Consider the following 9,704-nt stretch of genomic DNA (forward strand, 5'->3'; position numbering starts at 1 on the left):
AGTTAAGACATTTACACCAAGTCCAGCTGACTGCTGACAGCAGCTGGCTGAACATTGTACGCACGTCAGGATGTGCTTTCCCGCCTGTATGCCAGCGGTAAGTGTTCACACTGGCAACCATCCATCTCCAGCCAGCTTTTTGATTTATGGCATGTACATAAATGAGACTGATTGCTGGTCCAAGAAATGGAACTATCCAATGATACCAGCAGCATGAATCCCAGAAGTATTTGTTTCTTTCATATGGAGAGCTCCTAATTGTTTCTCATTGGTTGCCAGCAACTGGCTGGGCTTAATGTGATAGTAACTTTAATCAGTTCCAAGAAGAAGAAAAAAGTCTGTATGCTTGAGATGAAGTTCCATATCAGCTGTTATTAACCCATGTCATGGTTTGTTGTAGCTTTGTTGTAATGACCTGTATACTATATGTACATATTAAACATGTATAAAACTTGATGTCTTGCAAGTTCAAGTCATGGTATAAATGTGATGAACACCAATTTGTCTCAGAGGAAGCTCTTCAGCAGTGCAAGACAGGACAAATTAATTTTAACAGGTGCAAAGTTTGATGAGAGTACACACACACACACACACACACACACACAGAAGCAATCTTGTTTGTTCTCACATATTGTCTTTTTTTGCTTGTGAAGTTGTTATTAGCTTGCAAACGAATATGCTTCTTTTATCATGTTTATTGTTTTTATTTGTTTAACTGCTTTTTTATGTTTCAAAAAATATGCTTCAGTCTGATGCCTGTTGTTAAGATGCTGGTGTTGTTCGTGAAGTCATGCACTGTGCAAACGGACAGCAGGATTGTGCTTAATCGATAATTGACGGGTACACTTTTTGTAAAAGAGCAATATTACAACTTTGTTTTGTATACATGGCCATCAAGAAGTAATTTTGAGCTAAAGATGTATTGGGGCTTGTCAGCAAAGTTCACATTTGTGGAGAACCTGTTTCCTTGAATGCTTATTGGAGCCATTTTCACCACAGAGAGAGGGAGAGGGAGAGACGTTGTGCTTGTTTATTAATATGCACTTGCAATATAAAACTAACAGCCCTGTTGTCATGAGCTGAAATTTGTCTTTATATTTTTCTTTGCAAAAAGCAATCATTTTCAATTGAGTTACAGCAGTGTCATTTGGTGTTTCCTCTACATTGGTGATTGATTCTAATCAGTTGAATTGTGCGATTTTCACAAATTATCATACCAGACAAGCTCTATACAGGGTTCTTTTTTTAAATCCTCCTCCCACCAACCCTCCAAGAAAAAACAAAACAACAACAAAAAACAGGATGTGATTTCAATTTGTTGAGGCAGATGTATCTGTTAATCAGAATTTGTGCAGTCATTTGACAAACTGTGGCTTGTTTTTGTTGGGTTTATCTGTTGAACTGTGGCTTGTTTTTGTTGGGTTTATCTGTTGAACTGTGGCTTGTTTTTGTTGGGTTTATCTGTTGATCTGTTATAAATATGATTGAAGGAGTTCAACGCAGATTTACCAAGTGTATAACTAGTAATACTATTAGTACTCGTGATCTTAGTTATGAGGAGCGCCTGGCTCTTTTTAATATGCCTAGCCTTGAGTTTAGAAGATTAAGAGGTGATCTCATTGAAGTATATAAGATCATGCACAATATTTATGATCCTTGCACCACCTCTTCATTGTTTACTATGGCTAACTACGATAAAACTCGAGGGCACAACTTCAAAATAAACAAAACTAATTTTGTAACTAACCAGTTCCGCAAGTTCTTTACTAACCATATGATAAATCTGTGGAATAACCTTTCCTATGACACCATCAATGCACCATCGGTAAACGCCTTCAAAAATCACATTGACAAAAAGTTTAAGAACCATGTATTTTCCACAGAGTTAAATCTTTACTGAGCTGTAGATAAATATAGTATACACTATGCCAGATTTAAACAAGGGTTTGTTCACAACAAGTGATCCAAAAGCACATAAATGGACACTGATTACGAGGGCAAAAGGCTTTTAGCCTATAGCCAAACATTTCTGTGATTCTGTGAACTGTGGCTTGTTTTTGTTGAGTTTATCTGTTGAACTGTGGCTTGTTTTTGTTGAGTTTATCTGTCGAACTGTGGCATGTTTTTGTTGGGTTTATCTGTCGAACTGTGGCTTGTTTTTGTTGGGTTTATCTGTCGAACTGTGGCTTGTTTTTGTTGGGTTTATCTGTTAAACTGTGGCTTGTTTTTGTTGGGTTTATCTGTTAAACTGTGGCTTGTTTTTGTTGGGTTTATCTGTTAAACTGTGGCATGTTTTTGTTGGGTTTATCTGTTGAACTGTGGCTTGTTTTTGTTGGGTTTATCTGTCGAACTGTGGCTTGTTTTTGTTGGGTTTATCTGTTGAACTGTGGCTTGTTTTTGTTGGGTTTATCTGTCGAACTGTGGTTTGTTTTTGTTGGGTTTATCTGTTGAACTGTGGCTTGTTTTTGTTGGGTTTATCTGTTAAACTGTGGCTTGTTTTTGTTGGGTTTATCTGTCGAACTGTGGTTTGTTTTTGTTGGGTTTATCTGTTGAACTGTGGCTTGTTTTTGTTGGGTTTATCTGTTGAACTGTGGCTTGTTTTTGTTGGGTTTATCTGTTAAACTGTGGCTTGTTTTTGTTGGGTTTATCTGTTGAACTGTGGCTTGTTTTTGTTGGGTTTATCTGTTAAACTGTGGCTTGTTTTTGTTGGGTTTATCTGTTAAACTGTGGCTTGTTTTTGTTGGGTTTATCTGTCGAACTGTGGCTTGTTTTTGTTGGGTTTATCTGTCGAACTGTGGCTTGTTTTTGTTGGGTTTATCTGTTGAACTGTGGCTTGTTTTTGTTGGGTTTATCTGTTGAACTGTGGCTTGTTTTTGTTGAGTTTATCTGTCGAACTGTGGCATGTTTTTGTTGGGTTTATCTGTCGAACTGTGGCTTGTTTTTGTTGGGTTTATCTGTTAAACTGTGGCTTGTTTGTTTCCAGTTTGTTTGTTGTTGTTGTTCTTTTAATTGCTGAATAACTTTGATGGAAACCATTTTAAAACTCTTGGGTTTTCTGATCATCATCTTCCTGGCTTACATGTAGAACAAAAAAATGAGTCCAATATAATTTTCGAACTGTGCTGGTGGTATTTGAGTTTATGCATGACTTCAAGCTAGACCTGACTTTAATTAAGTCTGTGTGTTGGTGAACTAAGTCATTTATTATTTCATTTCATCTATGGCATTAGTGTAATATTTGCTGTTTGTCTGTAGCCTCAGGACAGCCACTGACAAAACAAGTACTAACATTGTGCTGTAGCCTCAGGACAGCCACTGACAAAACAGAAAAAGTACTAACACATTGTGCTGTAGCCTCAGGACAGCCACTGACAGAACAGAAAAAGTACTAACACATTGTGCTGTAGCCTCAGGACAGCCACTGACAAAACAAGTACTAACACATTGTGCTGTAGCCTCAGGACAGCCACTGACAAAACAGAAAAAGTACTAACACATTGTGCTGTAGCCTCAGGACAGCCACTGACAAAACAGAAAAAGTACTAACACATTGTGCTGTAGCCTCAGGACAGCCACTGACAAAACAGAACAAGTACTAACACATTGTGCTGTAGCCTCAAGACAGCCATTGACAAAACAGAAAAAAGTACTAACACATTGTGCTGTAGCCTCAGGACAGCCACTGACAAAACAAGTACTAACACATTGTGCTGTAGCCTCAGGACAGCCACTGACAGAACAGAAAAAGTACTAACACATTGTGCTGTAGCCTCAGGACAGCCATTGACAAAACAGAAAAAAGTACTAACACATTGTGCTGTAGCCTCAGGACAGCCACTGACAAAACAAGTACTAACACATTGTGCTGTAGCCTCAGGACAGCCACTGACAGAACAGAAAAAGTACTAACACATTGTGCTGTAGCCTCAGGACAGCCACTGACAAAACAGAAAAAGTACTAACACATTGTGCTGTAGCCTCAGGACAGCCACTGACAGAACAGAAAAAGTACTAACACATTGTGCTGTAGCCTCAGGACAGCCACTGACAAAACAGAAAAAAGTACTAACACATTGTGCTGTAGCCTCAGGACAGCCACTGACAAAACAAGTACTAACACATTGTGCTGTAGCCTCAGGACAGCCACTGACAGAACAGAAAAAGTACTAACACATTGTGCTGTAGCCTCAGGACAGCCACTGACAAAACAGAAAAAAGTACTAACACATTGTGCTGTAGCCTCAAGACAGCCACTGACAAAACAAGTACTAACACATTGTGCTGTAGCCTCAGGACAGCCACTGACAAAGCAGAAAAAGTACTAACACATTGTGCTGTAGCCTCAGGACAGCCACTGACAGAAAAAGTACTAACACATTGTGCTGTAGCCTCAGGACAGCCACTGACAAAACAGAACAAGTACTAACACATTGTGCTGTAGCCTCAGGACAGCCACTGACAAAACAAGTACTAACACATTGTGCTGTAGCCTCAGGACAGCCACTGACAAAACAGTAAAAAGTACTAACACATTGTGCTGTAGCCTCAGGACAGCCACTGACAGAACAGAAAAAGTACTAACACATTGTGCTGTAGCCTCAGGACAGCCACTGACAAAACAAGTACTAACACATTGTGCTGTAGCCTCAGGACAGCCACTGACAAAACAGTAAAAAGTACTAACACATTGTGCTGTAGCCTCAGGACAGCCACTGACAGAACAGAAAAAGTACTAACACATTGTGCATGAGCTGGAGCTTGATCAGCTAGAAATGCTCAAAGGTTGAAGTCTTTGTTGTTGCAAATTAAGGGTAATTTATGTGATCCCATAATGTTATTGGACTGAGGAGGAATTATGGTTCTTTTTTGTTTTTTGTTTGTTTTTCCTTCACTGTGAAGTGAGTAATACCCACCGCTTCCCAAAATAGCCTCCCTTGCCTGCCCTTCCTTGTCTGTAGTTTCTACAGTTTTAGAGTTATGCATGCGTGTGAATGACTGGTGCGAAAGCGCTTTGATTTGTCTCTGCACAAGATTCAGCGCTATATAAATACCATTATTATTATTATTATTATTAATACGCCCAGGGGGCTTTAGCCAGGAAAACAACTTAAGCCATGTTACAAGGTCCTGTGGCTTTTCTGACAGATTTATTATTTTGGATAAGCCAGGAAAAATAATCAACAAATAAACATGTAAAAACAACACCAAAGCAGCAAAAAGCAAAAACAAAAAACCCTTCATGTTTGAAATTGTTTGGAGTAGTTATGGTTCATGTCAGGTTCCCTAATTCTTCCCTTCAGATTACTTTATTTCTGAAGAAAATTATGATTGAGACCTGGTCTGCATATTGGTTTGAAAAACGTGACAGGGCTTTGCTTTTTTCTTTCATTCATTTTGTTTTTGGTGGGGGTGGGGGTTAAATCTTCTTGTCATTTGATCCTTTGTTTTGCAGACACAAAAATGTTAGTCACAAACCGCAGCATAGCTACAAATATTAATTAATCTGCAAAGCAGATGACATGTAGTAGTCCATGTTTTCCCATTAAAGGCAGTTGCAGAGTAAACTAAGGGTTTGATCAAGCACAGGTGCAATTGCACAGTTAATACATTAAAAAAAATGTTTAAGAAAAAAAGAAGAAGAAATGACTTACGTTTTTGACTCAGAATTACCCAGGTCTGAAATATTTTTTTGAATATATATTTTGATGTTTATATCACTGAAACTGAACATACATGTTCTGATAAAGAACAGCTGACTTACGTTTTTGACTCAGAATTACCCAGGTCTGAAATATTTTTTTGAATATATATTTTGATGTTTATATCACTGAAACTGAACATACATGTTCTGATAAATAACACCATTGAAGTGTACCACCTGAATTTATCATTAAATGTAAGATAGTGATGGGGGGAAAAAAGAGGTTTTTCTGACTGAAAATGCTGTTCTCCTCGACACAACTGTTGACACCATGCTTCATGCAAGGGGCTCAAGCTGGCACTCAAAATACCATGCCATTCTAGGTTCTAAATTCCTGATATGATGGGTATTTTTTCCCTTTTGCGGTGTTTTTTTCTGTTTAAAAAGAAATATTAGTAAAAACATGTATGAAACCTGGCATTGAGAAATCCCATGGTGATCTCTTAAAAGCCTACAGTTACTTTTGTATCACCTTCCATTGTTCAGCATCGTTACGCTGACCACTGTTGTACAGCAGCTGGTCAGGTTTTAAAATTCTATTTATGAAAGTGATATTTAAAAAAATGATTGCTGTTTATAACAAAAATCAAGCAGCATTGGGCATTTCACTGGATCTGAAATATTTGAATGTGTTTACGATCAGATTAAATATTTGCTGAAATGAAATATATTTCAGAAAAAAGTTAAGATGAAATATTTGCCGTAATGAAATGTTTAAGGAAAAAAAGTGAGATTTTATGCCTTCTGTTGAGATTGTTATGAAACGTTTTCCATGTCTTGCTTTCAGTTCTTTAGCTGCTTTTTCTGAAGTTGATTTGATGTAGTGAAAGAGTAGTTTTTCAGTCAGAAAGTGAAAATCTCAGCCTATTCTTGATTATGCATCAACTCCCTCCAATTCAGATTTAAAAGAAGTGAAAAAGAAAAAGATGTATCTTTCTCTGAAAGACTTTTGATTGTAGCATATTTGAATAGCACTAAAGGCTGACCTATTTAATTGTTCAAGATCTTTGCTGATCTGTACATTTCATACCACCCATTTTTAAGTTTGTTCTGTTGATACCTTTTAATTATGCATATGTTGACTGGTGGAGTGCACTTTGCATGTTGTCCAGTTTGGAACTGTGCCCTTTTATTTAAAAAAAAACCAACAACAACATATGCTTGCGTGTACATCTTTGTGTAACTGAAAGATTTATTTGCTTCTTTCTGCCCATTTTCACGTAACTATAATCTATCACACATCTCTCCAGTGTAAGCAAAATGTCATTCACACAATAAAGACATTAAACAATCATTGACTTTGTGTGTGTGTGTGTGTGTGTGTGAAAGGTTTTGACTTCATGTACTTTCTCATCTGTAGTCACACTACTGCTTGCGTGTACATCTTTGTGTAACTGAAAGATTTATTTGCTTCTTTCTGCCCATTTTCACGTAACTATAATCTATCACACATCTCTCCAGTGTAAGCAAAATGTCATTCACACAATAAAGACATTAAACAATCATTGACTTTGTGTGTGTGTGTGTGAAAGGTTTTGACTTCATGTACTTTCTCATCTGTAGTGGTCTCAGTGTCAGTGTCTGTGTCCCTGTCTCATCACTGTTTCATGATGAGAGGAGAAACAAGACTGTCAAGCCATAGTGCTTTGTCCATTAAATATTTTTGACAGAAATAAGCTGATCACAAGATCACAAGATAATTTATTGTCCTTAAATGGAGATGCTTGGTGTGGTGGCACACAGTTAAATTCTATATAGTACAAATATAGAAAGCATAAGCCATTCAGCTGATTTGCATACGCTCAGAAGCACACAATCTCAGCTGCATCAAATATCCATGCATCCGCCATCAGTCTCCATTTCACACTCATTAGAAAAAATTACTAAAAACATGTAAAACGACCTTCAAACATAAACAAGTAGGTTACAATAATAAATAAGCCCCCAAATCAAGGAGAGTTTATAACATAGATGAATAATCAAATACCAATAATGCTAATAAATGAATGAATAAATGAAGATTCCTTGTCCTATACTAAAAACTAGGCACACCCTGGGATTAAAATACAACACTCAATACCTAAAAACTAACAACAGTAATAACACTGCAGTATTAAAGAACACACACACGCGTAAACAGCAGATACTGACAGGTGAAAGAGAACGGTAAACGGCAGATACTGACAGGTGAAAGAGAACGGTAAACGGCGGATACTGACAGGTGAAAGAGAACGGTAAACAGCAGATACTGACAGGTGAAAGAGAACGGTAAACAGCAGATACTGACAGGTGAAAGAGAACGGTAAACAGCAGATGCTGACAGGTGAAAGAGAACGGTCAACAGCAGATACTGACAGGTGAAAGAGAACGGTCAACAGCAGATGCTGACAAGTGAAAAAGAGAACGGTAAACAGCACATACTGACAGGTGAAAGAGAACGGTAAACGGCAGATACTGACAGGTGAAAGAGAACGGTAAACGGCAGATACTGACAGGTGAAAGAGAACGGTAAACAGCAGATACTGACAAGTGAAAAAGAGAACGGTAAACAGCAGATACTGACAGGTGAAAGAGAACGGTCAACGGCAGATACTGACAAGTGAAAAAGAGAACGGTAAACAGCAGATACTGACAAGTGAAAGAGAACGGTAAACAGCAGATACTGACAAGTGAAAAAGAGAACGGTCAACAGCAGATGCTGACAGGTGAAAGAGAACGGTAAACAGCAGATACTGACAGGTGAAAGAGAACGGTAAACAGCAGATGCTGACAGGTGAAAGAGAACGGTAAACAGCAGATACTGACAAGTGAAAAAGAGAACGGTCAACAGCAGATACTGACAGGTGAAAGGGAACGGTCAACAGCAGATACTGACAGGTGAAAGAGAACGGTAAACAGCAGATACTGACAAGTGAAAAAGAGAACGGTAAACAGCAGATACTGACAGGTGAAAGAGAACGGTCAACGGCAGATACTGACAAGTGAAAAAGAGAACGGTAAACAGCAGATACTGACAGGTGAAAGGGAACGGTCAACAGCAGATGCTGACAGGTGAAAGAGAACGGTCAACAGCAGATGCTGACAAGGAGACAGAGAGGAGGGAGAGAGGGCCTGCAGAGACCACTGAGCTGAATGGGAAGGAGTTGAGTGGCAGCCGCGGTAACACGAGCAGGCCGCACGCGGCAGTCGGTTCTCCATCTTGTTAGAGGCTGGCAGCGTACATTTCGCTGCTGGACAGTAGTAGAGTGGAGACATTTTCAGCAAAATGTTTAATCGTTGTTTGGCAATAAACTGCGACAACAGGTATGAGAAAGTGTATTATTTGTTAAAAAAACAAAAAAAACAAAACCAAAACCAAAACAAAACAAAAAAACAAACAAACAAAAAAACAACAACAAAAAACAAGAGAGGCAAGGCCTTCAAGACTCACTTGTGATACACTTTAAAAAAAAAATCTAATCGTTAAAATGTGTTCTGTATTTGTTATTATAAAGCTTCGGGTTAAAAGAAAAATAGTGAGAGAGAGAGAGAGAGAGAGAGAGAAAAGTCCTAACGGCAGATTCGAACCCCGCGTGTTCGGATGAGAAGAAACTGTCTTATCCATTACACTACCGTGGCTCCTTAACTCACTTTAAAAAATATAGCATATAAACATGCTTTTTTTTAAAGGGCGATAAATCGATTGCGGTATTCGCATTGAGAACGCTGTTTAAATGGTATTATTCTGGTGTATCTTGGGCATTCAAAAAATCTTTAAGGGCAATTAAAAATTCTTTTTAAGTCCGCGGTAAAGGAGACGTGGCTATTACCGCAATCACACTGCAACAGTTAGCCGTTTTCTCTGGATCTAGATTGATGTACAAGTTTAGTTACACCTGGTTGACACGGTTGATTCAATTTCTTTTTTATGTTCATTCTAGTTTTATAGTTTTAAAGTTGATATGAAAATTGAGTATTTTGTTAAAGTAATAACATGTAGAGCCAAGTACAAGTACTTCTAAAC

At 38.2% G+C, this 9,704-nt stretch overlaps 1 long non-coding RNA gene across 1 annotated transcript; it reads left to right on the forward strand.

The window, feature by feature from the left end:
- The first annotated feature begins 3,793 nt into the window (after positions 1 to 3,793).
- LOC143281852 (uncharacterized) lies at positions 3,794 to 6,995 on the forward strand. Its single transcript, XR_013055189.1, has 2 exons — positions 3,794 to 5,674; positions 5,785 to 6,995. It is a non-coding gene; the product is annotated as an uncharacterized LOC143281852 (long non-coding RNA).
- The last annotated feature ends 2,709 nt before the right edge of the window (positions 6,996 to 9,704 follow it).

This window comes from Babylonia areolata, chromosome 5 (assembly GCF_041734735.1).
Source record: "Babylonia areolata isolate BAREFJ2019XMU chromosome 5, ASM4173473v1, whole genome shotgun sequence".
Lineage (NCBI taxonomy): Eukaryota > Metazoa > Mollusca > Gastropoda > Neogastropoda > Buccinidae > Babylonia > Babylonia areolata.